Source organism: Amphibalanus amphitrite, unplaced genomic scaffold (assembly GCF_019059575.1).
Source record: "Amphibalanus amphitrite isolate SeventyFive unplaced genomic scaffold, NRLGWU_Aamphi_draft 000295F_arrow, whole genome shotgun sequence".
In the NCBI taxonomy this organism is placed as follows: domain Eukaryota; kingdom Metazoa; phylum Arthropoda; class Thecostraca; order Balanomorpha; family Balanidae; genus Amphibalanus; species Amphibalanus amphitrite.
This window is the reverse complement of record NW_024881790.1, coordinates 1-25,704: the sequence shown is the minus strand read 5'-3', so window position 1 is coordinate 25,704 and position 25,704 is coordinate 1. Positions and strand designations below refer to the sequence as shown.

Sequence of the window (25,704 nt, the reverse complement as noted above, 5' to 3'; positions counted from 1 at the left end):
GGCGTTTTTACCCCATAGATTTCACTGCCCATAGGGGTTTGTTCAGCCAGATTGATCATCTCGGCCTGTAGTATCACCATGCCGATTTTGAAGAAAATCGTAGGGCCGCCCCATTGACCGAAAATTTTCATCTTGGGTAAACTTTACCCTGGATGGGGTAATGGGGAAATTTTACCCCACCATTTTGTTTGGGTTTTCATGGGCTTTCATATGATACCCATATTGGGGGATGCGTGCGATACACTTGCCAGAAATGCGTGGGTAAAACTTTCAAAGGACGTTTTTACCCCATAGATTTCAATGCCTATAGGGGTTTCTTCAGCCAGATTGATCATCTCGGCCTGTAGTATCACCATGCCGATTTTGAAGAAAATCGTAGGGGCCGCCCCATTGACCGAAAATTTTCATCTTGGGTAAACTTTACCCTGGATGGGGTAAAGGGGAAATTTTACCCCACCATTTTGTTTGAGTTTACATGGGCTTTCATATGATACCCATATTGGGGGGATGCGTGCGATACACTTGCCAGAAATGCGTGGGTAAATCTTTCCAAGGGCGTTTTTACCCCATAGATTTCAATGCCCATAGGGGTTTCTTCAGTCAGATTGATCATCTCGGCCTGTAGTATCACCATGCCGATTTTGAAGAAAATCGTAGGGGCCGCCCCATTGACCGAAAATTTTCATCTTGGGTAAACTTTACCCTGGATGGGGTAAAGGGGAAATTTTACCCCACCATTTTGTTTGAGTTTACATGGGCTTTCATATGATACCCATATTGGGGGGATGCGTGCGATACACTTGCCAGAAATGCGTGGGTAAAACTTTCCAAGGGCGTTTTTACCCCATATATTTCAATGCCCATAGGGGTTTCTTCAGCCAGATTGATCATTTCGGCCTGTAGTATCACCATGCCGATTTTGAAGAAAATCGTAGGGGCCGCCCCATTGACCGAAAATTTTCATCTTGGGTAAACTTTACCCTGGATGGGGTAATGGGTAAATTTTACCCCACCATTTTGTTTGGGTTTTCATGGGCTTTCTTATGATACCCATATTGGGGGGATGCGTGCGATACACTTGCCAGAAATGCGTGGGTAAAACTTTCCAAGGGCGTTTTTACCCCATATATTTCAATGCCCATAGGGGTTTCTTCAGCCAGATTGATCATCTCGGCCTGTAGTATCACCATGCCGATTTTGAAGAGAATCGTAGGGGCCGCCCCATTGACCGAAAATTTTCATATTGGGTAAACTTTACCCTGAATAGGATAATGGGTAAATTTTTTCCACCATTTTGTTTGGGTTTTCATGGGCTTTCATATGATACCCATATTAAGGGGATGCGTGCGATACACTTGCCAGAAATGCGTGGGTAAAATTTTCCAAGGGCGTTTTTACCCCATAGATTTCAATGCCCATAGGGGTTTCTTCAGCCAGATTGATCATCTTGGCCTGTAGTATCACCATGCCGATTTTGAAGAAAATCTCGTAAGGGCCGCCCCATTGACCGAAAATTTTCATCTTGGGTAAACTTTACCCTGGATGGGGTAATGGGTAAATTTTACCCCACCATTTTGTTTGGGTTTTCATGGGCTTTCGTATGATTCCCATATTGGGGGGATGCTTGCGATACACTTGCCAGAAATGCGTGGGTAAATCTTTCCAAGGGCGTTTTTACCCCATAGATTTCAGTGCCCATAGGGGTTTCTTCAGCCAGATTGATCATCTCGGCCTGTAGTATCACCATGCCGATTTTGAAGAAAATCGTAGGGGCCGCCCCATTGACCGAAAATTTTCATCTTGTGTAAACTTTACCCTGGATGGGGTAATGGGTAAATTTAACCCCACCATTTTGTTTGGGTTTTCATGGGCTTTTATATGATACCCATATTCGGGGGATGCGTGCGATACACTTGCCAGAAATGCTTGGGTAAAACTTTCCAAGGGCGTTTTTACCCCATAGATTTCAATGCCCATAGGGGTTTCTTCAGCCAGATTGATCATCTCGGACTCGGCCTGTAGTATCACCATGCCGATTTTGAAGAAAATCGTAGGGGACGCCCCATTGACCGAAAATTTTCATCCTGGTTAAATCATGCTTTTGGTTAAATTGATCCGGTATTTAACCATATCATTAGGTCCGGGGTGAAGAGATCTTTCAAATGGTGGTCTTATTTTTCAGTTTCGTCCAGCCGTTTAGGCGTAAAACAGTTTTATATTTTTCCTTAGATTTCTAGATTTTTCCCTAGATTTGGCAGCCCCAATCTGGGCTGGGCCGAATGTGGGCTGAATGTGGGCTAACTTCCTTTACATATTGTTTTGTCGCCATGGCAACGATAGCGTGTTTCTTCTTTCCAAGCGGCACCTCAGTTTCCAAGACTCACGGGCGACATCTACATGCTGTTTTGGGTACTGCAAATAGGAAGCATCCTAGGTGGCGCAGGCTGCAACAAAAAATAATCTTAAAAAAGAAACTTATTTCTTTTCTTTCTTATAATGTTCTTATTACATCTTTAATTGTTGATTCTTGCTCACAATTGGTATAAAATTTAGAGATTACGGCACAAATGTCTGCGGTAATTTTGGTCTGACATTTGGGGGCAATCAGCTGATTGTTTGGTTTGTTTACTTGCTTTCGGGCCGTGAGCAGCTGCGCACAGGAAGAATTTGCGGTAAAACCGAAGCTGTCCCATGGGGTTATTTCGATGCGGTAACTTAAAAAATTACGGCAGTGGTGAGATTCGTTTTGGGGTAGTTTACCGCAAAATGAGTTTACCGCACGTGAGATTGGGCCATGGAGGGGCTTTTTGTACCTCGGGCAGCGCCCAATGCTTTTTGGACCTGTTATGGCCTCCACATCGAAAAACGCTACATAAAAAGGTGGTAGAGGAAGCTTGAGGCTACCTTTCCCCACAATAATATCGGCACTTTATCTTTTAGCTTACGTGTGAGGCACGCTTGAAAAAGGTCGATTTAACATGGAAACCCTATGGGGTAGTAGTTTTTGAGCGCCCATTTCGCCTAATGCTACCAACTGTTACTGGCTACCCCTGGAGTACTATAGTCTGTTCCATATCAAGCTTGCATTCGGAGTTTTTCGGCAGATCGCTCCTCCGCTCAAGAATTTGCGTCTAGAATGTACCTAAGAGCTGTATATACAGAAATCACGCACTGCTTTCAGCAGGGCCCTTCGGCTGCAAGCTTGAAACGGAACAGAGTATAACAGTGGTTAGGTTTTGCTGGTTTTGTCCTTTAGCGCTTTTGTCCATAATGGACGTGTTGCACATTTTCAAGAATATGATTAAATAGTGCTTCTCCACATGCTCTTTAGTGGTAAAACTGGTTATATTTCGAAAATAATGCCCTTTCATAATTATTTTCGCATAAAACGGCTGTGACGTCGAAGTTCTCGCCGCTGTGACCTCCTTCTGGCGTGTGTGTTTTAGTGTTGGCGCCAGGCTGTTTTAGTGCTTATGTCATATGTGGAAGTTAGCTGGAAGAAAACACAATTTAACCCGCGCCGGGCCGGGGGGGTGGGTGTTTGAACACCCCCTGCGTTTTTTCGCAGATATCTCAAAAACCGCGGCGCTCCACCGTTTTTGGCACACCTGTTTGTGCATCTTTTCCGCACACGTGAAAAATTCAGACCCAGGTCTCTCAAGGTCAGGTCACCAGATCACGTCAAGTGATCTGGTGACCCCATATATTTCAATGCCCATAGGGGTTTCTTCAGCCAGATTGATCATCTCGGCCTGTAGTATCACCATGCCGATTTCGAAGAAAATCGTAGGGGCCGCCCCATTGACCAAAAATTTTCATCTTGGGTAAACTTTACCCTGGATGGGGTAATGGGAAAATTTTACCCCACCATTTTGTTTGGGTTTTCATGGGCTTTCATATGATACCCATATTGGGGGGATGCGTGCGATACACTTGCCAGAAATGCGTGGGTAAAACTTTCCAAGGGCGTTTTTACCCCATATATTTCAATGCCCATAGGGGTTTCTTCAGCCAGATTGATCATCTCGGCCTGTAGTATCACCATGCCGATTTTGAAGAAAATCGTAGGGGCCGCCCCATTGACCGAAAATTTTCATCTTGGGTAAACTTTACCCTGAATAGGGTAATGGGTAAATTTTACCCCACCATTTTGTTTGGGTTTTCATGGGCTTTCATATGATACCCATATTAAGGGGATGCGTGCGATACACTTGCCAGAAATGTGTGGGTAAAACTTTCCAAGGGCGTTTTTACCCCATAGATTTCAATGCCCATAGGGATTTCTTCAGCCAGATTGATCATCTCGGTCTGTAGTATCACCATGCCGATTTTGAAAAAAATCGTAGGGGCCGCCCCATTGACCGAAAATTTTCTTCTTGGGTAAACTTTACCCTGAATGGGGTAATGGTTAAATTTTACCACACCATTTTGTTTGGGTTTTCATGGGCTTTCATATGATACCCATTTTGGGGGGATGCTTGCGATACACTTGCCAGAAATGCATGAGTAAATCTTTCCAAGGGCGTTTTTACCCCATAGATTTCAATGCCCATAGGGGTTTCTTCAGCCAGATTGATCATCTCGGCCTGTAGTATCACCATGCCGATTTTGAAGAAAATCGTAGGGGCCGCCCCATTGACCGAAAATTTTCATCTTGGGTAAACTTTACCCTGGATGGGGTAATGGGTAAATTTTACCCCACCATTTTGTTTGGGTTTTCATGGGCTTTCATATGATACCCATATTAAGGGGATGCGTGCGATACACTTGCCAGAAATGCGTGGGTAAATCTTTCCAAGGGCGTTTTTACCCCATAGATTTCAATGCCCATAGAGGTTTCTTCAGCCAGATTGATCATCTCGGTTTTCTTCAGCCAGATTGATCATCTCGGCCTGTAGTATCACCATGCCGATTTTGAAGAAAATCGTAGGGGCCGCCCCATTGACCGAAAATTTTCATCTTGGGTAAACTTTACCCTGGATGGGGTAATGGGTAAATTTAACCCCACCATTTTGTTTGGGTTTTCATGGGCTTTCATATGATACCCATATTGGGGGGATGCGTGCGATACACTTGCCAGAATTGCGTGGGTAAAACTTTCCAAGGGCGTTTTTACCCCATAGATTTCAATGCCCATAGGGGTTTCTTCAGCCAGATTGATCATCTCGGCCTGTAGTATCACCATGCCGATTTTGAAGCAAATCGTAGGGGACGCCCCATTGACTGAAAATTTTCATCCTGGTTAAATCATGCTTTTGGTTAAATTGATCCGGTATTTAACCATATCATTAGGTCCGGGGTGAAGAGATCTTTCAAATGGTGGTCTTGTTTTTCAGTTTCGTCCAGCCGTTTAGGCGTAAAACAGTTTTTATATTTTTCCCTAGATTTCTAGATTTTTCCCTAGATTTTGCATCCCCAATCTGGGCTGGGCCGAATGTGGGCTGAATGTGGGCTAACTTCCGTTACATATTGTTTTGTCGCCATGGCAACGATAGCGTGTTTCTTCTTTCCAAGCGGCACCTCAGTTTCCAAGACTCACGGGCGACATCTACATGCTGTTTTGGGTACTGCAAATAGGAAGCATCCTAGGTGGCGCAGGCTGCAACAAAAAATAATCTTAAAAAAGAAACTTATTTCTATTCTTTCTTATAAAGTTCTTATTACATCTTTAATTGTTGATTCTTGCTCACAATTGGTATAAAATTTAGAGATTACGGCACAAATGTCTGCGGTAATTTTGGTCCGACATTTGGGGGCAATCAGCTGATTGTTTGGTTTGTTTACTTGCTTTCGGGCCGTGAGCAGCTGCGCACAGGAAGAATTTGCGGTAAAACCGAAGCTGTCCCATGGGGTTATTTCGATGCGGTAACTTAAAAAAATTACGGCAGTGGTGAGATTCGTTTTGGGGTAGTTTACCGCAAAATGAGTTTACCGCACTTGGTGAGATTGGGCCATGGAGGGGCTTTTTGTACCTCGGGCAGCGCCCAATGCTTTTTGGACCTGTTATGGCCTCCACATCGAAAAACGCTACATAAAAAGGTGGTAGAGGAAGCTTGAGGCTACCTTTCCCCACAATAATATCGGTACTTTATCTTTTAGCTTACGTGTGAGGCACGCTTGAAAAAGGTCGATTTAACATGGAAACCCTATGGGGTAGTAGTTTTTGAGCGCCCATTTCGCCTAATGCTACCAACTGTTACTGGCTACCCCTGGAGTACTATAGTCTGTTCCATATCAAGCTTGCATTCGGAGTTTTTCGGCAGATCGCTCCTCCGCTCAAGAATTTGCGTCTAGAATGTACCTAAGAGCTGTATATACAGAAATCACGCACTGCTTTCAGCAGGGCCCTTCGGCTGCAAGCTTGAAACGGAACAGAGTGTAACAGTGGTTAGGTTTTGCTGGTTTTGTCCTTTAGCGCTTTTGTCCATAATGGACGTGTTGCACATTTTCAAGAATATGATTAAATAGTGCTTCTCCACATGCTCTTTAGTGGTAAAACTGGTTATATTTCGAAAATAATGCCCTTTCATAATTATTTTCGCATAAAACGGCTGTGACGTCGAAGTTCTCGCCGCTCTGACCTCCTTCTGGCGTGTGTGTTTTAGTGTTGGCGCCAGGCTGTTTTAGTGCTTATGTCATATGTGGAAGTTAGCTGGAAGAAAACACAATTTAACCCGCGCCGGGCCGGTGTTTGAACACCCCCCTGCGGTTTTTCGCAGATATCTCAAAAACCGCGGCGCTCCACCGTTTTTGGCACACCTGTTTGTGCATCTTTTCCGCACACGTGAAAAATTCAGACCCAGGTCTCTCAAGGGCAGGTCACCAGATCACGTCAAGTGACCTCACCTCAGAAAAAAATAGAAAGCTCGTCATAGCTACACCGACAGAACGATTGCCTTGAAACTTTCAGCGATTGATCAATATCTAACAATATATATGTTACAGGCAAAGTGAAAACTCGGGCATTTTGCAAAATGCTTAGGCAATTTGCAAAATGCCTGACTGGCTAGGCATTTTGCAAAATGCCCAGGCAATTTGCAAAATGCCTGACCGGCCAGGCATTTTGCAAAATGCCTAGGCAGTTTGCAAACTGCCTGGCCACCAGGCATTTTGCAAACTGCCTGAAATTATTTTCTCAGGCAGTTTGCAAAATGCCTGACATCGAACTCACACCAGCGACGATGCGTAAACATCATTGTAAGTGCCCCGCAACAGGGGTTAATCACAAGCGATACGCACCAAGTGGGAGGACACACAGTGAGGCATTCTCCGGGTAGCGTAGCGCTGCCGAGTTCAAGGTCACTGAGCCCCAGGCAGCGCGAGCGGCCCGGCCGCCGCGCCGGCTACCGGGCGCCCGGCGGCGTATTCGCCAATAGTATTACACGAATCGGCCCACCAACTAGCGACATCTCTAGTGCGACGTCATAGCCATCCGACGTGACAATCATGCATTGAGGCCAGATTTGAGTTGAGACTTTTTTCAATTGTATATGGCAATTCAATTAACAGGTGTCGTCGTAGCCGAGTGGTTAGAGTCTCGGTGTGATGAGCGAAAGGTTGATGGATCGATTCCTGCTTTAGCGGTTCCTTTCTAAGAAGTCGGTTTTAGACACGCATTTTTGGCCCCTAGGCCCTAAGTTCGCACGCCAATATCGTACGCCCAGTAAATCTATGACAAGTATTCATCTGATTAAGGAATAAGTTGCAAAAGAACTGCAGTTGCAGTCTGTACCTGAAATACCAATTGTGTTACGGTACTGTCGATACTGTCGATCCCCTGGTGGCAGAAATGTTAAAGTTATAGTTAAGGCATAGCTCCTATAGATGACGCCTTTGACGGCTGGAAACTAATAATCTCGTCCCCTGATTACGCTAACCTGCTATGCCCAACTTTTTTGTGCATGGTGATTCTTACATGAAAACTATCTAATTGCATGCTAACCAGCGTGCGATTTTTAGCTTAGTTTTCGCTACTTTTAGGTACTTTACCTTGCCAAGTGCCACCTACTTTCAAAAGGTCAGCGCCACCCCTGTCATATCCAGCAGGAGCTGCGTGCTCGGTGCTATCACCCATTGGCAGTGAGAAATATTGATCAATGGTCATCGCCCAGCACCATTTGTCTTTCCATTGGCTACGTTCGCATAGTATGCACTATGCATTAGTGATGTCAATTGTCAATCACAGAAAATCAGAACACCGATACCAAACCAAATTCAAACAAAAACCATTGGAAAATACCGAAACCGAACCAATCGGTTGGACTGCAAATATTTCTCTTGGATATGCAACATATTCATTTGAAGAATGCTTACCTCTGATTTCTTAGGTGCACGCCGTTGCAAATGTATCCAAAAAAACGCACAATGACAGATAACACGAAAATTTATGTCGCCGTGTGGATTCGAACCATCTACCTCCATATCACCATTCCGTTACTCTAACCACTGCGCCGCGGCGGCAACACGTACGACGGAGTTTAAATGTCCTTAAGTTAAAACTTAGCTTCAATAGACTCCACCAAGGGCGAGGACCGAACGTATGACGCCACGCTGACGTCACTCAAGAGGCAGCTATTGGTCGGGCCGATTCGTGTAATACTATTGGCGAATACGCCGCCCGGCGCGGTTTTATCGGTAGGGGAGAGTGGGGAAAGATGCCCAGGGTTTTGCTATGTCATATATCATTCGAAAATGACGATCGGAAAGCAAAAACTTGGAGTTTCAACGGAAGCCGACATCATTTTTCTCCAAAAATATCACACTTTCGTGCCTGAAATATGATGCCTTTTTTGCTATTTAGCATTTTCCTGAAGAAGCGAAAGGGGGCATCTTACCCCACAGGGTGGGAAAGACGCCCCTTGGCGTTGGGGAAGATGCCCCCTGCACTATAAGTGACATAAATGGGCACGTGAATCGCCTGAACAAATCAGTAGTCCCTTCGAGCCTGCAGTAGACACCAAACGTCATCGTAAGGGCCATCAAAAGTAGTCGTAAGGGGCTTCAGAGGTCATCGTTAGGGCCATTATAGTCCAGCGCGGCCAAACAAGCCTCCGTGGTGACGTTCGGAGACCACTGTGGGGCCCTTATAGGTCTTCATGATGCTTGAGGGCCCTCGAGCCCATCGTGGGGACCTCAGATGCCAGCGCGGCCCGTGGAGCCAGCGTGGGAGCCCTCAAAGGATGTCGTGAGGGGTCCTGGAGCCAATAATGGGGCCCACAGAGGCCGTCGTGAGGGCTCTCAGAGTCAGATGCCGCCCAAAAAGTCGCTGTGTGGGCCGAGAGACCGGCATGGGGAGCACCCGACCGTACTGGACCCTCAATAGTCTCAGAACGGCTTTTGTGTCTCATCACAAGTACGTATTAAATGATTTGACTGGCTGCTTGAAGGACAGCCTACGGATTTAGGGGGGCGTCTTTCCCCATCAGGACAGGGGCATCTTACCCCAAGGTACCGAAGTAACATTAAATCAGTACAATTTGTTAGCCATAAAACTACACCCTGCAAAACAAACTGTTTGGGACACAGTACACGCATGCTAATGTATCACGACTATAGCAAGGGACGCAAAAATTATCTACCTTCTTTGATATTTACAATGTTTTGACACCAAAATATTTTTTTTGAAAGCAGCAAATAAAAAACATGCAATCCCCAGCCAGACGTTGCCGAACTGAGCTTCGCAAATTTGTGTGCAGTTAACAAGGCAGGCTTCCGCTTTACGCTAAGAACATTAATTTCCAGGTTTGATTCTTTGTTTCGCCGCTAGAGGGGGTGGGGCGTCTTTCCCACCCTGGGCATCTTACCCCACTCTCCCCTAAACACGCGTTAAACACGGTTATGTTTCTAAGAGCCTTGATGACTCTGGAAATACTTTGTGTGGATATTGATCAGAAAAGAATGTTCATTCGATGTATGGTAGCTTGGTTGGCGAGCCGCACGTCTACTTTATCAATGCATTGTGACTGTGTAAAGATGAACATGCCCGTTGCATGTAAAACTTGTAATTTCTAAGCGTCTTTTTATTACAAAGGTGTGCACGTGGGTCGTGGATGACCAAAAACTTGCTTTTCTGGAAAAGCGGAAAAGCCACATGTTCTTGTCTATGGAATGTATCTCATCTCATTCCAATAAGATATAGACTATTTCTTTCCACGTGACACGTGATAAACAAAAAAGTTTATTGGATACGCTTGTCTCTGTTCTATCGATCGCTGGCAACCCGTGTCGCTGCGGCCCTCTCTTGCCGTGATGAAAATAAGCACGGGAAGCGAAGAATGTCGGGTCAATATATTCGGCCGGTCGCCGCGTTTTTCCGCGCCCATGTTTCTCTGTGCCATGCTCCGCGCCCCATCCCAGCATTCCTACACACGAACGGCTACAACTCCGTATACGAAAATAATAAGGAGACGTTGGCTCAATCTACACCATTCAGTAGTGGTTCCATCTCGACGGAAGTGGCGTAAGACGTGGGTATATTCGTAAATATTGAATGTGTTTGAGGCTCAGGCACATCGGAGCGACATGGCCAACGCCTGTGGTAAAAAAAAAACGGTAAAGTAAATCAATCACAACTCAGGCATTTTGCAAAATGCCTGACCCGCCAGGCATTTTGTAAACTGCCTAGGTAGTTTGCAAAATGCCTGGTGGGTCAGGCAGTTTGCAAACTGCCTAGGCATTTCGCAAAATGCCTGGCGGTCAGGCATTTTGCAAATTGCCTGGGCATTTTGTAAAATGCCTAGCCGGTCAGGCATTTTGCAAATTGCCTAGGCATTTTGCAAAATGCCCGAGTTTTCACTTTGCCTGTAACATATATAACAATATTTATAAAACGTATATCTCGGAATTTTGATATCGTGGTGAGGTCAATTTTGCAGCCTCACTATGTGAGAAAAGTGAAAAGCGTCTCTTTTGCACGAACGCCATTCTAGACACTCTCAAACATCGGGATGAAGGCAAAATTGACACACTGAACCGGTAAATGGCACCTGAGATCCCTCGTTATGTCCCCGAGGTCATCTCAGGTCACGAATAGTATCTAACAGTTTTTCGCTAATAACTTCTGATAGAGGCATGCTAGAGCGATGAAAACGCCTTGGATGTGTTCGGCTTGACGATGCGGATCGACTGTTATCCAACATGACTTTTTTCGGTCTGGTCATGACCTTGACCTGAGTTCAATTTTTCAAGTTGACCTTTCAAGGTCAAATTATAGGTCCTCCGAAGTGTCTTGATAAGAGGAACACGATGCTGGCAAAAATAATGTCTTATCCCGTTGATTTCCTTGACTTGCTGGGCCGTCGAGCAAGCTAGTCAAGGCCAATAAATTTGTGTGGGGTACAACCGAAAAAATCAAGCGTAATTGTATCAGGAATGTAATTGGAAAAGGCGGGCTTAAAGTGCCCGATGTAGGTGTACAATCGGATAGTTTGAAGATTACATGGATGAAAAAAAATTATCGATAGCAAGTGCCAAAGCAAATGGAAAGCAGTCGTCAAAGACAAGCTAACAATTGCAGATGAACTTACATTATTCCATTGCATCGAAGATCTAATGCCCTCTCTTAAGGACAGATTTTGGGTGGAAACATCGGAGGCCTGGCAGAAACTGTGCAGAAACCTCGACACAGATCTCTCTGGCAGACCAAGGTCATTCAAGGTCAGGTCACCAGGTCACTTGAAGTGACCTCACCTCATAAAAACTTTCAATGTCTGTCATAGCTACACTGAGTGACCGATCGCTTTGAAACTTTCAGCGATTGCTAAGAGCAATAGCATATACAAAATGTATATCTCAGAATTTTGATATCGATGACCTAAGGTCAGGTCAATTTTGCGACCTCCCCATTATAAGTCAATGGGAGAAAATTGAAATTCGCCTCTTTTGGATGAAAGACATTATAAACACTCCCAAACACCGAATTACAAGTGGTTTAGACACACTGAACTTAAAAATGGTGTCCGTGACCCTTGTTTATGCCCTGAGGTCATCTTAGGTCACGAATGGTATCTAACAGTTTTTCGCAAATAACTTTTGATAGAGGCATGCTAGAGCGATGAAAACGCCTTAGATGTGTTGAGCTCGACGATACAGATCGACTGATATGCAACATGACCCTTTCCGGTCAGGTCATGACCTTGACCTGAGGTCAAATTTTCAAGTTGACCTTTCAAGGTCAAGTTATAGTTCATTCGATGCGTCTTGACGAGAGGAACACGATGCCGGTAAAAGTAAGCTCGTACAAGGCTTGGGTCAAAAGTTATTGCAGAAAAACTGTTTTCAAAAAAATCGGCTATTTTTGCAGTTTTTGCCCCCTGCAGGCAAAACCGTTGACGTTAGGTCAAATCTGAGAGAATTACTCAGAAAGGGCGTTAATAGGGCTATCGAATGCGCTTTTCCGCGGCGCTGTAGCTCTATTGGTTCCCGAGTTATGCGTTGGCTTCTTGGAAATTTTCGACAGTCGACCTGGAAATCGGCGAAATTTTGCCTTCAATGACCTCTGGTGACCTGACCTTTGACCTGACCAAAAAATTGACCGAAGTGATTTCGTCATTATTTTTTACGCTCTTTGGAACGCCGCCTTCCGCGTATCGCTACGTGGCCCAGGAGCCGAGTTACAAAGGGGGGTGTTCAAACACACCCCCCCCCCCAGCAGGGCGTGGAAATCCAGAACCCCCAGCAGGGCGCGGGTTAAATGGTGGCCACTTGGGCTATTTATCCCTTCACTGTTTATGCTCTTTGCGACATGGCCCGTGCCCTGCACACTGTACAGGTCTTCTATTTATTAGGACTCGATAAGTTTCTTTTTACATACTGGTTCTAGCTGCATGTCATTTGAAACGGGACTGTAACCATCGAAAGACGTTCAACGAAATTGCTTAACGGGGCCGAGACATCGCTATGTTGCCAAAAAGCAGTGATATGACCTCTCACTTAACCCTCACCGGACCTATTGGCTTTCTACATACGCGTCGGCTGAGGGGGAGGGGGATGGCAGGTACGAACGCCCCTTCGCTGTTCCGCCCCTGGTGGAGCTAGCGCGTCGCAGAAAAAAACGGGCGTGTGCGCCGTTACGAGACGAAGAGATTGGTACCCAATTTTAAGATCGTCGGTCAACCGGTGACCTCTGAGGTCAGGTCAAGTGTCCTAAGGTACGGTTCCGTTTTTGGTGAATAACTTTGCAAAAAAAAAAAATGGCCGCTGAGCCGCGATTTTGGCAGCATCGTGCTTGCCTCGCTCAGTCGCGTCGAATTAGATATCGTTTGTTTGGGTGAGGTCACCTTAGGTTGTTGACCCCGGGTCACGGTCAGCTCAGCGCCCCAACGTCACGAAGTTGGTCGAAGGAGGTCATGACCCATCTCCTTCGATTCGCAAGCCTCCCCGAGTCCATGGGTGGCTCTCCCGAATCGCTGGATCATTTTAATCGGAAGTTATTGACAAAAAATTAATATGAGCCTAATGACGTCATAAATGAAGTCAGGCAAGGTCAACATTGCAAAAGAGACGCATCGAGCTTTACAACGAGTGCATGAAATCACGATTCTTTGTAGTTAAGATAGTTGGAGGTCTTTTCATTTTTCCCCATCGCCTTGTAATTGTGAGGTCACGAAAAAAACTGACCTCATATGACCTTAAGGAAAAATCCGTGTGATACAAGTTGAGAAACTCGTAATGGATACTACATCCTGCAAGTTTCATATCTCTGTGAATGCTCCTCCGCCAGAGAGGGTGTTGCGACGTTGCGACGTTTTAATTCGCGGCCCACTGGTCGGGGGGGGGGGGACATTCGTAACCCCCCTCCCAATTGTCTGAAATAACTTCCAAATTGCATGACGTATCGACACTAAACGCACAGCAACTTTGGGTGCATCAATTTGACACATTGTATCGAAATATGATCTTCGTAGCTACCATCGGTGGGCCGGAAATGACGTCAGAGTGACGTCATGTTCGGCCGATTTCGACTCAAAACATTGAACCACGGCAATCGCTCCCAAGAGCTTAGTTTTTAAGCTAGATGTTCTTTCTTTGCATGAGAGGACTTAGAATAGACTGTGCTATCAATCTGCTATCTCGGATTCTACAAATGTTGAAAATTTTGAAAATTATTCACATTCCCAGTCTCCGTGTACAATTTCAATTTCAAAATTTGACCTTTTTACCTGAAAGTGAACTGATCTGAGCAAATTCAACTCAAAATGACCTCGAATGACACAAACGACATCAAATTCGAAATATATAGCCTAAATGGACCATAAAACATATGTCATGTGACCGACGCATGCTATAATATTTCCGTGACCCGTGATGACCTGACCCGACCTTAAAATCAAAGTACAAGTTTGGTACCCTCAGGGTATCTAAAGCATCTGTTCACGAGTGTGTGAACCAACAATTAGCCGGATATGACTTGTAAGACGGCGGTCAAAGCTCAAATTGTTAACAAGCCAAAATCATAATAATTTTTACACTGAACTGTGACGTCACCGGTGACCTCGAGGTCAATGAAATTATGTTTCGTTCGACAGTTTTTCCAGGGCTATCAGACGCTGTTTGAATTTTGACAATCGGCCCAGTAGTTTCGGAGTTAGTAGGGGGGCAATGAAGAGCCCCCTCCCCGCGACAGAGCGCGTTATACGCAGACCCCAGTGTGGCAAAGGTTTGCTTATGACGTCAAAAGTCGGTGACCTGAAATGACCCGAAAATCGCGGTTGGTGTCAAAAGATACGGCTTGAATCAAAATTCAGGCATGCCAAGCTCCATCTCTGTATCACCGTGGCATTCGGAGCTATCGCGAAAAAAAAACTATGGAGGGCGGTACCCCTCCCCCCCGGCCGGTGTGGGTGTAAGTGCCGCTTTTGTCTCGAGATTTGACGGGGATCATTTCTCAGTTGTGCCGACTTTCAGCTGCCCTTCTCACTCATGTGTTTGGTGTCATCGTCCTTTACATATTGCTTGCGAGCCATTTGCTTGTTGTAGCCTATCGGTACTTAGCGGTGTTTTTGGTGGTCACATAAGCAATGAGACTGAGCAGCGTCATCACTCAAGCCATCCGCTTGGCCAAAGGCAATGACTGTGGTGTTTGAGGCTTGTCAGTGCCAGAGTTGTGACGTCATCTTTTATGTTACAGATAAAGGAGGTAAAGATGGACTGATTCCGTCGGCAACGACCATACCATGCTGAAAATACCAGTTCCCGTCCGATCACTGAAGTCAAGCAGCATCGGGCCCGGCTAGTACTTGGATGGGTGACCGCCTGGGAACACCGGGTGTCGTTGTCATTTTCGCTTCTTCAATGGTGGCCACTTGGGCTATTTATCCCTTCACTGTTTATGCTCTTTGCGACATGGCCCGTGCCCTGCACACTGTACAGGTCTTCTATTTATTAGGACTCGATAAGTTTCTTTTTACATACTGGTTCTAGCTGCATGTCATTTGAAACGGGACTGTAACCATCGAAAGACGTTCAACGAAATTGCTTAACGGGGCCGAGACATCGCTATGTTGCCAAAAAGCAGTGATATGACCTCTCACTTAACCCTCACCGGACCTATTGGCTTTCTACATACGCGTCGGCTGAGGGGGAGGGGGATGGCAGGTACGAACGCCCCTTCGCTGTTCCGCCCCTGGTGGAGCTAGCGCGTCGCAGAAAAAAAAACGGGCGTGTGCGCCGTTACGAGACGAAGAGATTGGTACCCAATTTTAAGATCGTCGGTCAACCGGTGACCTCTGAGGTCAGGTCAAGTGTCCTAAGGTACGGTTCCGTTTTTGGTGAATAACTTTGCAAAAAAAAAAATGGCCGCTGAGCCGCGATTTTGGCAGCATCGTGCTTGCCTCGCTCAGTCGCGTCGAATTAGATATCGTTTGTTTGGGTGAGGTCACCTTAGGTTGTTGACCCCGGGTCACGGTCAGCTCAGCGCCCCAACGTCACGAAGTTGGTCGAAGGAGGTCATGACCCATCTCCTTCGATTCGCAAGCCTCCCCGAGTCCATGGGTGGCTCTCCCGAATCGCTGGATCATTTTAATTGGAAGTTATTGACAAAAAATTAATATGAGCCTAATGACGTCATAAATGAAGTCAGGCAAGGTCAACATTGCAAAAGAGACGCATCGAGCTTTACAACGAGTGCATGAAATCACGATTCCTTGTAGTTAAGATAGTTGGAGGTCTTTTCATTTTTCCCCATCGCCTTGTAATTGTGAGGTCACGAAAAAAAACTGACCTCATATGACCTTAAGGAAAAATCCGAGTGATACAAGTTGAGAAACTCGTAATGGATACTACATCCTGCAAGTTTCATATCTCTGTGAATGCTCCTCCGCCAGAGAGGGTGTTGCGACGTTGCGACGTTTTAATTCGCGGCCCACTGGTCGGGGGGGGGGACATTCGTAACCCCCCTCCCAATTGTCTGAAATAACTTCCAAATTGCATGACGTATCGACACTAAACGCACAGCAACTTTGGGTGCATCAATTTGACACATTGTATCGAAATATGATCTTCGTAGCTACCATCGGTGGGCCGGAAATGACGTCAGAGTGACGTCATGTTCGGCCGATTTCGACTCAAAACATTGAACCACGGCAATCGCTCCCAAGAGCTTAGTTTTTAAGCTAGATGTTCTTTCTTTGCATGAGAGGACTTAGAATAGACTGTGCTATCAATCTGCTATCTCGGATTCTACAAATGTTGAAAATTTTGAAAATTATTCACATTCCCAGTCTCCGTGTACAATTTCAATTTCAAAATTTGACCTTTTTACCTGAAAGTGAACTGATCTGAGCAAATTCAACTCAAAATGACCTCGAATGACACAAACGACATCAAATTCGAAATATATAGCCTAAATGGACCATAAAACATATGTCATGTGACCGACGCATGCTATAATATTTCCGTGACCCGTGATGACTTGACCCGACCTTAAAATCAAAGTACAAGTTTGGTACCCTCAGGGTATCTAAAGCATCTGTTCACGAGTGTGTGAACCAACAATTAGCCGGATATGACTTGTAAGACGGCGGTCAAAGCTCAAATTGTTAACAAGCCAAAATCATAATAATTTTTACACTGAACTGTGACGTCACCGGTGACCTCGAGGTCAATGAAATTATGTTTCGTTCGACAGTTTTTCCAGGGCTATCAGACGCTGTTTGAATTTTGACAATCGGCCCAGTAGTTTCGGAGTTAGTAGGGGGGCAATGAAGAGCCCCCTCCCCGCGATAGAGAGCGTTATACGCAGACCCCAGTGTGGCAAAGGTTTGCTTATGACGTCAAAAGTCGGTGACCTGAAATGACCCGAAAATTGCGGTTGGTGTCAAAAGATACGGCTTGAATCAAAATTCAGGCATGCCAAGCTCCATCTCTGTATCACCGTGGCATTCGGAGCTATCGCGAAAAAAAAACTATGGAGGGCGGTACCCCTCCCCCCCGGCCGGTGTGGGGGTAAGTGCCGCTTTTGTCTCGAGATTTGACGGGGATCATTTCTCAGTTGTGCCGACTTTCAGCTGCCCTTCTCACTCATGTGTTTGGTGTCATCGTCCTTTACATATTGCTTGCGAGCCATTTGCTTGTTGTAGCCTATCGGTACTTGGCGGTGTTTTTGGTGGTCACATAAGCAATGAGACTGAGCAGCGTCATCACTCAAGCCATCCGCTTGGCCAAAGGCAATGACTGTGGTGTTTGAGGCTTGTCAGTGCCAGAGTTGTGACGTCATCTTTTATGTTACAGATAAAGGAGGTAAAGATGGACTGATTCCGTCGGCAACGACCATACCATGCTGAAAATACCAGTTCCCGTCCGATCACTGAAGTCAAGCAGCATCGGGCCCGGTTAGTACTTGGATGGGTGACCGCCTGCACTGTAAAAAAAGTTTAGCATTTGGGGTACTAACGGCTGCTATTCGTAGCACCTTTTAGCGTCAAAAGAACCCTAACGTATTTACAAAGAAGCATGGTGCTAATACTGTGCTAATGATAGCTAACATTCCCATCAAATATTATAAGTTTAGATCACCTATTCTTCTACTGAGCTTAACGTCTACTTCTGCTAGTACCCAGTCCATCAGTGAGTGCTCTTTCAAGCTGGATTTCTAATTAGAACCATTTTAAGTGTTTTAGAAGTTGGTAATGCTGAATATGGTGCTTACGTTAGTATCACAATAGAACCGGACATGCTTACAGAGGAAACAAATTTGAAATTGGCGCCAAAGAAAGTAGCGAAGCCCTGCTTTACAAATCTCTGGGAGTCTTATCACCAGCCCTTTAGCACGTTTTGACGGCGCAGAGCGATATGCGCATGCGCGTGCCAGCTGTTTCCGGCCACGTGTTGCGCCATTTTAGTGGAGTCCGTTGGTCGTGGTGGGAGTGTGTGCACGTGCTCTGGTATATGAAGTGAAATGAAGTGAAGTGAAGTGCTCCGGGCACATGCCACCGAGTGATAGCTCTGGAATGATAGCTTAAATCAGCTATTATCGGTGGAATCCGTCGTGCGTGGCATGGGAGTGCGTGCCCCTGTTCCGGGAGGCAGTGAGGTGGAGGGAAGTGCAGTGCAGCAGTGCAGTGAAGTGAAGTGCTCCGGGACCAGGTGGTACATGAGCATTTGCCACCGACACATGCCACCGACACCGACGTTGATCGACTTTGGTGAGTCTGACACGTTGTATCTTTTGACATTATCTTATATTGTTTAAGTGCGTCATATTCCGACTTTGGCAAATCGCGCTTCTTGGTCTGAAGGAAAGTTGTGTTGTTTGCGAAAATAGCTCCCAACAGAAAAAAAATCTTGGAACTGATCCAGTTTTTTTTTTGCTCCAGGCATGGGGCCTGGTGAGTTCTTCCGTCGACTACCACTTACAATGGAGGACAACTACAACAACAACACGGGGTCTCCGGTTCCGTCTATCACTAAACGCCGTCTGGTCGTGGATGAGGTCGAACTTATGGCCATGAACGGAACGTCGGTTCAACGACCCCCCCCCCCCCCCCCCGCCTCCCCCAGTCGATCTCGCGTTAATCGTCGGTCACTGCAAGTGTGCAGGTATATGAGCGACCTTTCGTTATTTCCCGTGCGTTTGTTTGTGTATATATTTACATTTGTTTTTCATGCAGATGATATGAAGTGTTAATAAATGTTCCATTATTATTTTTTAATTTTATAATGTGTTGGATGCTTGAAAGATGCACTTACGCGGGAATATTGCAGAATGCAAAACACAATCATTGAGACTTGTAGTTATCACTTATCTAGGATATAACCTTTTTTGCACGTCTTTTCGGCCTTACACAATTTCCTTTTTGGTAATTGATTAGTCCTTTTTGCAGTAACTAGTGAAAGTATGTGCTGCTAAAGAAAGCAGTTTTTGCTAACTTTTCATGCAGCAGCTTTAACCATGGGAACACCGGGTGTCGTTGTCATTTTCGCTTCTTAAATGGTGGCCACTTGGGCTATTTATCCCTTCACTGTTTATGCTCTTTGCGACATGGCCCGTGCCCTGCACACTATACAGGTCTTCTATTTATTAGGACTCGATAAGTTTCTTTTTACATACTGGTTCTAGCTGCATGTCATTTGAAACGGGACTGTAACCATCGAAAGACGTTCAACGAAATTGCTTAACGGGGCCGAGACATCGCTATGTTGCCAAAAAGCAGTGATATGACCTCTCACTTAACCCTCACCGGACCTATTGACTTTCTACATACGCGTCGGCTGAGGGGGAGGGGGATGGCAGGTACGAACGCCCCTTCGCTGTTCCGCCCCTGGTGGAGCTAGCGCGTCGCAGAAAAAACGGGCGTGTGCGCCGTTACGAGACGAAGAGATTGGTACCCAATTTTAAGATCGTCGGTCAACCGGTGACCTCTGAGGTCAGGTCAAGTGTCCTAAGGTACGGTTCCGTTTTTGGTGAATAACTTTGCAAAAAAAAAAACGGTCGCTGAGCCGCGATTTTGGCAGCATCGTGCTTGCCTCGCTCAGTCGCGTCGAATTAGATACCGTTTGTTTGGGTGAGGTCACCTTAGGTTGTTGACCCCGGGTCACGGTCAGCTCAGCGCCCCAACGTCACGAAGTTGGTCGAAGGAGGTCATGACCCATCTCCTTCGATTCGCAAGCCTCCCCGAGTCCATGGGTGGCTCTCCCGAATCGCTGGATCATTTTAATCGGAAGTTATTGACAAAAAATTAGGGACTGTAACCATCGAAAGACGTTCAACGAAATTGCTTAACGGGGCCGAGAACATCGCTATGTTGCCAAAAAGCAGTGATATGTCCTCTCACTTAACCCTCACCGGACCTATTGGCTTTCTACATACGTCGGCTGAGGGGGAGAGGGATGGCAGGTACGAACGCCCCTTCGCTGTTCCGCCCTGGTGGAGCTAGCGCGTCGCGAAAAAAAAACGGACGTGTGCGCCGTACGAGACGAAGAGATTGGTACCCAATTTTAAGATAGTCGGTCAACCGGTGACCTCTGAGGTCAGGTCAAGTGTCCTAAGGTACGGTTGCGTTTTTGGTGAATAACTTTGCAAACAAAAAAAAAAAAACTGCCGCTGACCCGCGATTTTGGCAGCATCGTGCTTGCCTCGCTCAGTCGCGTCGAATTAGATATCGTGTTGGGTGAGGTCACCTTAGGTTGTTGACCCCGGGTCACGGTCAGGCCCGCCCCAACGTCACGAAGTTGGTCGAAGTTAATCGGAAGTTATTGACAAAAAATTAATATGAGCCTAATGACGTCATAAATGAAGTCAGGCAAGGTCAACATTGCAAAAGAGACGCATCGAGCTTTACAACGAGTGCATGAAATCACGATTCTTTGTAGTTAAGATAGTTGGAGGTCTTTTCATTTTTCCCCATCTCCTTGTAATTGTGAAGGTCACGAAAAAAAACTGACCTCATATGACCTTAAGGAAAAATCCGAGTGGTACAAGTTGAGAAACTCGTAATGGATACTACATCCTGCAAGTTTCATATCTCTGTGAATGCTCCTCCGCCAGAGAGGGTGTTGCGACGTTGCGACGTTTTAATTCGCGGCCCACTGGTCGGGGGGGGGGGGACATTTGTAACCCCCCTCCCAATTGTCTGAAATAACTTCCAAATTGCATGACGTATGGACACTAAACGCACAGCAACTTTGGGTGCATCAATTTGACACATTGTATCGAAATATGGTCTTCGTAGCTACCATCGGTGGGCCGGAAATGACGTCAGAGTGACGTCATGTTCGGCCGATTTCGACTCAAAACATTGAACCACGGCAATCGCTCCCAAGAGCTTAGTTTTTAAGCTAGATGTTCTTTCTTTGCATGAGAGGACTTAGAATAGACTGTGCTATCAATCTGCTATCTCGGATTCTACAAATGTTGAAAATTTTGAAAATTATTCACATTCCCACTCTCCGTGTACAATTTCAATTTCAAAATTTGACCTTTTTACCTGAAAGTGAACTGATCTGAGCAAATTCAACTCAAAATGACCTCGAATGACACAAACGACATCAAATTCGAAATATATAGCCTAAATGGACCATAAAACATATGTCATGTGACCGACGCATGCTGTAATATTTCCGTGACCCGTGATGACCTGACCCGACCTTAAAATCAAAGTACAAGTTTGGTACCCTCAGGGTATCTAAAGCATCTGTTCACGAGTGTGTGAACCAACAATTAGCCGGATATGACTTGTAAGACGGCGGTCAAAGCTCAAATTGTTAACAAGCCAAAATCATAATAATTTTTACACTGAACTGTGACGTCACCGGTGACCTCGAGGTCAATGAAATTATGTTTCGTTCGACAGTTTTTCCAGGGCTATCAGACGCTGTTTGAATTTTGACAATCGGCCCAGTAGTTTCGGAGTTAGTAGGGGGGCAATGAAGAGCCCCCTCCCCGCGATAGAGCGCGTTATACGCAGACCCCAGTGTGTCAAAGGTTTGCTTATGACGTCAAAAGTCGGTGACCTGAAATGACCCGAAAATCGCGGTTGGTGTCAAAAGATACGGCTTGAATCAAAATTCAGGCATGCCAAGCTCCATCTCTGTATCACCGTGGCATTAGGAGCTATCGCGAAAAAAAAAACTATGGAGGGCGGTACCCCTCCCCCCCGGCTGGTGTGGGGGTAAGTGCCGCTTTTGTCTCGAGATTTGACGGGGATCATTTCTCAGTTGTGCCGACTTTCAGCTGCCCTTCTCACTCATGTGTTTGGTGTCATCGTCCTTTACATATTGCTTGCGAGCCATTTGCTTGTTGTAGCCTATCGGTACTTGGCGGTGTTTTTGGTGGTCACATAAGCAATGAGACTGAGCAGCGTCATCACTCAAGCCATCCGCTTGGCCAAAGGCAATGACTGTGGTGTGTGAGGCTTGTCAGTGCCAGAGTTGTGACGTCATCTTTTATGTTACAGATAAAGGAGGTAAAGATGGACTGATTCCGTCGGCAACGACCATACCATGCTGAAAATACCAGTTCCCGTCCGATCACTGAAGTCAAGCAGCATCGGGCCCGGTTAGTACTTGGATGGGTGACCGCCTGGGAACACCGGGTGTCGTTGTCATTTTCGCTTCTTAAATGGTGGCCACTTGGGCTATTTATCCCTTCACTGTTTATGCTCTTTGCGACATGGCCCGTGCCCTGCACACTGTACAGGTCTTCTATTTATTAGGACTCGATAAGTTTCTTTTTACATACTGGTTCTAGCTGCATGTCATTTGAAACGGGACTGTAACCATCGAAAGACGTTCAACGAAATTGCTTAACGGGGCCGAGACATCGCTATGTTACCAAAAAGCAGTGATATGTCCTCTCACTTAACCCTCACCGGACCTATTGGCTTTCTACATACGCGTCGGCTGAGGGGGAGGGGGATGGCAGGTACGAACGCCCCTTCGCTGTTCCGCCCCTGGTGGAGCTAGCGCGTCGCAGAAAAAAAACGGGCGTGTGCGCCGTTAGGAGACGAAGAGATTGGTACCCAATTTTAAGATCGTCGGTCAACCGGTGACCTCTGAGGTCAGGTCAAGTGTCCTAAGGTACGGTTGCGTTTTTGGTGAATAACTTTGCAAAAAAAAAACTGCCGCTGAGCCGCGATTTTGGCAGCATCGTGCTTGCCTCGCTCAGTCGCGTCGAATTAGATATCGTTTGTTTGGGTGAGGTCACCTTAGGTTGTTGACCCCGGGTCACGGTCAGCTCAGCGCCCCAACGTCACGAAGTTGGTCGAAGGAGGTCATGACCCATCTCCTTCGATTCGCAAGCCTCCCCGAGTCCATGGGTGGCTCTCCCGAATCGCTGGATCATTTTAATCGGAAGTTATTGACAAAAAATTAATATGAGCCTAATGACGTCATAAATGAAGTCAGGCAAGGTCAACATTGCAAAAGAGACGCATCGAGCTTTACAACGAGTGCATGAAATCACGATTCCTTGTAGTTAAGATAGTTGGAGGTCTTTTCATTTTTCCCCATCGCCTTGTAATTGTGAGGTCACGAAAAAAAAAACTGACCTCATATGACCTTAAGGAAAAATCCGAGTGATACAAGTTGAGAAACTCGTAATGGATACTACATCCTGCAAGTTTCATATCTCTGTGAATGCTCCTCCGCCAGAGAGGGTGTTGCGACGTTGCGACGTTTTAATTCGCGGCCTACTGGTCGGGGGGGGGACATTCGTAACCCCCCTCCCAATTGTCTGAAATAACTTCCAAATTGCATGACGTATCGACACTAAACGCACAGCAACTTTGGGTGCATCAATTTGACACATTGTATCGAAATATGGTCTTCGTAGCTACCATCGGTGGGCCGGAAATGACGTCAGAGTGACGTCATGTTCGGCCGATTTCGACTCAAAACATTGAACCACGGCAATCGCTCCCAAGAGCTTAGTTTTTAAGCTAGATGTTCTTTCTTTGCATGTGAGGACTTAGAATAGACTGTGCTATCAATCTGCTATCTCGGATTCTACAAATGTTGAAAATTTTGAAAATTATTCACATTCCCACTCTCCGTGTACAATTTCAATTTCAAAATTTGACCTTTTTACCTGAAAGTGAACTGATCTGAGCAAATTCAACTCAAAATGACCTCGAATGACACAAACGACATCAAATTCGAAATATATAGCCTAAATCGACCATAAAACATATGTCATGTGACCGACGCATGCTATAATATTTCCGTGACCCGTGATGACCTGACCCGACCTTAAAATCAAAGTACAAGTTTGGTACCCTCAGGGTATCTAAAGCATCTGTTCACGAGTGTGTGAACCAACAATTAGCCGGATATGACTTGTAAGACGGCGGTCAAAGCTCAAATTGTTAACAAGCCAAAATCATAATAATTTTTACACTGAACTGTGACGTCACCGGTGACCTCGAGGTCAATGAAATTATGTTTCGTTCGACAGTTTTTCCAGGGCTATCAGACGCTGTTTGAATTTTGACAATCGGCCCAGTAGTTTCGGAGTTAGTAGGGGGGCAATGAAGAGCCCCCTCCCCGCGATAGAGCGCGTTATACGCAGACCCCAGTGTGTCAAAGGTTTGCTTATGACGTCAAAAGTCGGTGACCTGAAATGACCCGAAAATCGCGGTTGGTGTCAAAAGATCCGGCTTGAATCAAAATTCAGGCATGCCAAGCTTCATCTATGTATCGCCGTGGCATTCGGAGCTATCGCGAAAAAAAAAACTATGGAAGGCGGTACCCCCCCCCCCCCGGCCGGTGTGGGTGTAAGTGCCGCTTTTGTCTCGAGATTTGACGGGGATCATTTCTCAGTTGTGCCAACTTTCAGCTGCCCTTCTCACTCATGTGTTTGGTGTCATCGTCCCTTACATATTGCTTGCGAGCCATTTGCTTGTTGTAGCCTATCGGTACTTGGCGGTGTTTTTGGTGGTCACATAAGCAATGAGACTGAGCAGCGTCATCACTCAAGCCATCCGCTTGGCCAAAGGCAATGACTGTGGTGTTTGAGGCTTGTCAATGCCAAAGTTGTGACGTCATCTTTTATGTTACAGATAAATGAGGTGAAGATGGACAGATTCCGTCGGGAACGACCATACCATGCTGAAAATACCAGTTCCCGTCCGATCACTGAAGTCAAGCAGCATCGGGCCCGGTTAGTACTTGGATGGGTGACCGCCTGGGAACACCGGGTGTCGTTGTCATTTTCGCTTCTTCAATGGTGGCCACTTGGGCTATTTATCCCTTCACTGTTTATGCTCTTTGCGACATGGCCCGTGCCTGCACACTGTACAGGTCTTCTATTTATTTAGGACTCGATAAGTTTTCTTTTTACATATGTTCTAGCTGATGTCATTTGAAACGGGACTGTAACCATCGAAAGACGGTTCAAACGAAATTGCTTAACGGGGCCAGAGACATCGCTATGTTGCCAAAAAGCAGTGATATGTCCTCTCACTTAACCCTCACCGGACTATGGCTTTCTACATACGCGCGGCTGAGGGGGGGAGGGATGGCAGGTACGAACGCCCCTTCGCTGTTCCGCCTGGTGGAGCTAGCGGTCGCAGAAAAAAAAACGGCGTGTGCGCCGTTACGAGACGAAGAGATTGTACCCAATTTTAAGATCGTCGGTCAACCGGTGGACCTGAGGTCAGGTCAAGTGTCCTAAGGTACGGTTGCGTTTTTTGGTGAATAACTTTGCAAAAAAAAAAACGGTCGCGAGCCGCGATTTTGGCAGCATCGTGCTTGCCTCGCTCAGTCGCGTCG

General features: G+C 46.0%; 3 non-coding genes across 3 annotated transcripts; all 3 read left to right on the top strand.

Moving 5' to 3' along the window:
* The first annotated feature begins 15,158 nt into the window (after positions 1–15,158).
* Positions 15,159–15,277, top strand: LOC122387714. Its single transcript, XR_006257656.1, has one exon. It is a non-coding gene; the product is annotated as a 5S ribosomal RNA (ribosomal RNA).
* A 7,145-nt stretch (positions 15,278–22,422) lies between these two features.
* LOC122387713 lies at positions 22,423–22,541 on the top strand. Its single transcript, XR_006257655.1, has one exon. It is a non-coding gene; the product is annotated as a 5S ribosomal RNA (ribosomal RNA).
* A 2,482-nt stretch (positions 22,542–25,023) lies between these two features.
* Positions 25,024–25,142, top strand: LOC122387715. The gene has a single exon (XR_006257657.1). It is a non-coding gene; the product is annotated as a 5S ribosomal RNA (ribosomal RNA).
* Positions 25,143–25,704: the final 562 nt, after the last annotated feature.